General features: G+C 34.2%; 1 pseudogene; it reads left to right on the top strand.

Annotated features, from left to right (window-relative positions):
• The first annotated feature begins 1,895 nt into the window (after nucleotides 1-1,895).
• On the top strand, nucleotides 1,896-1,994 carry LOC128776282 (U6 spliceosomal RNA; annotated as a pseudogene).
• Nucleotides 1,995-3,586: the final 1,592 nt, after the last annotated feature.

Genomic DNA, 3,586 nt, shown 5'->3' with positions numbered 1-3,586 from the left:
CTGGAGATATTGGCTGGAGAGATAAGAAGCATAGACTTGTAGGTCAATGGTAAGGTTCAAAGATTTTATCCTAATTACAACAAGAAGCTGTTAAGGTACTTAGTTCATAGAGTGTGTGCTTGGTTTATAAACTTTACTAGTGTAGTCATCTGTGGGAAAAACAATGTAAATGCGTTCAAATATGTTTTGTAAAGTTGAATAAGTAATTTGTCAGCACACTTCTCTCTCTCCTGGCTACACAGACTTACAGAGTTCTATGGCAAAGTAAACATCCCTTTTATGCGTTCTAGTTACTCTTTTGTGGTCTTATGTCATGTATGAACTTCATCATCTATGTTCTACTCAAATAACTGGGCCTATCATGTCTGTTAATAAACCATTGGACATTGTGACTCTTGGAATTGATTACTTTTGATTAACTTTTCAGAAAAATGTTTGGCTCTTGTATGCATAATAGTGTGGAGGAGGCAAGAGTGGATGGGAGTATAAGTCGGAAGTTACTTCAGAGATCATAGATACTTGGGTTAGATGGGTGCTGATGGACACAAAGAGCTGTGGATGACTTAAGATATAATTTGAAGGTATAATAGAGTTAATGATGGATTTGGTTCAGGAAGGAAGACAGGGAATAATGAAGTGTAAATACTTCCATAGTTGTGGATATTATGGATAAAATAGTGCTTACAGAGTATTAGTTATATATTAGTAATACCTATTGTGCAAATAAGAAATGAGGTTACAATAGTCACAACATGTACAATGCTGTACAGTTTTAAGATATTTAAAACCTTACATCTTATGATATTGGTAGGACAGTGTTTATTATTCTCTGCAGATGTGGAAACTGCAGCTTTCCCTCTCATAGTTCTACCTTTGCCAATCTGGAGACTGGTCAGAGACAAGAGATGTGACATGAAAAAGAGAGGATATAGCCAAAGAAGACAACTGGGTCATAGGTTAGAAGAAGGTGAGAACACTTGTGTGGGCATGGCAGAAAGGAAGGTCTGAGGGAAATATGGAGGCTGCACAATGGACTTTGAGCAGTTTGGCTGTGGATAATGAACTGGATCTCATTTCAAGGTTCTTTAAAAGATGCAAGAAAAATACTTTTGGGGGGTATGTGATTACTTTTGACTGTTGGGGTATTCCTGTTTCTATGTGATCCTAGACAGAGATTGAGTTCATTAAGATTTCAACTTTAATATTGCTCAGCTACTTTTGTTACCTTGAGTGTACACATGAAATGTAGCTTGAACAGAGGTTGGTTGGAAGGCAGAGCATGATTTGGAGGTAGTGAGAAAATGGAGTTGGCCAGTTTTATGTTGAACTTTGTGAAAGGCAAGATTGGATGAGCCTATTGGTTACAGGTTGTGGAAGTCCTGAAAAAATATGAGTTGAAACTCTTACTCGCCAGATTTGTTGTATATTATTTCTCTCACTGAGACAGACTTCAGAAAATATAGAAAATTTACATTATAAAAAGTATTCACAGTTCCATCATGTGAAAAAAAAACTTAATATTTTAGGGTATTTCTTCTGGCCTTGTATATTGGTGCATGTATATATGTGTATACAAACTTCATAGTATGATTAATAATTAAAATTATACTATACATAACATTTTATGACATATAAAAGTGTTCTGTGAACACTTTCCTATTAAATAATATCAAAATACTTTTGGATAGAACACAGTAGTCCATTATATAGGTGTACCATGAACTCTTTAGCTTTTTCTTTAGACATTACTTGAGCTATTTTCCCATTCTTCTAATGAACCTTATTGTTTGATATTTCTTTTTTATCTGCCATTATAAGTTCGGTATCAGTAACACTCATGTACTAAATCTGTAACTGATACATTTTCCAGAGTTAGAATTTCTGATCAAAAGTAACGAACACTTGTGCTCGCTTTGGTAGCACATAAACAGAGAAGATCAGCATGGCCCCTGTGCCAGGATGACACACAAATTCACGAAGCATTCCATATTTTTACATGTTAGCTAGATTCATCATTGTGATCATTTCGCAATACATACAAGTATCAACTCATTATATTATATACCTGAAACTAGTGTAATGTTGCATGTCAATTATACCTGAATTAAAAAAAAAAGTGATGGACACTTTTAGAGCGCTTGGTAGATACTGACAAATGGCCTTTCAGATTTGAACCCCTTTGTATGCCTTTTAGTAATTGATTTAATTTCCTTTTTTACTGCCTTCTCCCTCCCACTGGGAATTAGCCTTTAAAACATGAAAAATAATACCTCATAATTTTAATTTGTATGTCTTGGTTATTAGTGAGTTTCAACATTTTTCACATGTTACTAGCTATTTCTCTCTTAAAAAATTAAATTCATGTGTTCAGTTTATTGTTCTGTTCTGTCTTCATCATTGAAGATGACTTGGACCCAATGCAGAGAGATAACTAAATGAATATTTTTATGATTGACTGAAAATCCATACGGACTTCCATGTAGGAAACAATAATGCATATAGTTCATGACTCTTTGTCTATTAATTTTCTTAAATTTAATGATTTATCCTGTGAAATGTAATATTCAGGGAAAATGTGATTTTTTCCCCCTGCACTCTCTAGTCCTAAGAGACATTCTCTCAGTTGAAACTTCTCTCTCTTCATTTTCACTGTACTTCATATATCATTAGCAGGAACTCTTGGGTTATGGGAGGGCGATGTATGGACTACATATTTATTGAACTCTAATTGTATGAATAAATGAATGCACCGGCCATGCAAATACAAATCTAAGTCTTAAAAATGATAATTTACATAATTAGCTGACAAGAAGGCCTGAGCTATTACTTAAGTTCATATATAACATTACATCGTCAACTGTTAATTTATGCTCTGTTCTTTGCAGAATGATTGAGCTGTTTGGTAGTTTTATTTATGACTCATGCTTAGATTCATTTTGTAGTGCTGATAATGTTGAGATAATGGGAATTTATAGTTAGCTCTGACAAGAGGCCATAAAACAAATGACTGGATGTTTTCTCTATTGCCACAGGCTCGATTTATAACATAAAGTACTTAATAATTGTTATTAATGAACCCGCTGTGGTTGGTATATAGACACAGCTGGAAATCACATCTGTTATCAGACAGCCTGGGTTGAGTAAAGTACAAACACTGCAGGGAACTAATAGCTACAAAAGGAAATGACATCACAGAGCCATAGGAAGTGCCCATAGATGTTAGCTACACTGAAACAGAAGACATTTAGGAAAGATTTTAGGAGAAATGACAGAAAATTTGGCTCTTTTCAGAATTTTTCTTCCATATAGAACCCAAATGTCTTTAATTATGAGCTAGAGTCCCAGGGTCAATCCATATATGAAATATTAGTAAAGTTTATATCTTAGTTTTTAGATCAAAATAAATAAAAATCATCCAATTTCAGCCTACCAACATACCTTTCCAAGCTTCTTTTCAGTTACCCCTATTGAAACACTCTGTTCTATTCAGATTGGGTTATTTCTCTTTGTTTTTTCAGACTTATGCATTCCTGCCTTTGTGCTTTACCTTATGTTGTTACCTCCATTTGAGGTCATTTTGAACTAT

This window comes from Panthera pardus, unplaced genomic scaffold, assembly GCF_024362965.1.
Source record: "Panthera pardus isolate Hobbes unplaced genomic scaffold, ASM2436296v1 HiC_scaffold_12, whole genome shotgun sequence".
In the NCBI taxonomy this organism is placed as follows: Eukaryota; Metazoa; Chordata; class Mammalia; order Carnivora; family Felidae; genus Panthera; species Panthera pardus.
The sequence above is the reverse complement of the archived record's forward strand: the minus strand, read 5'-3'. Positions and strand labels throughout refer to the sequence as shown.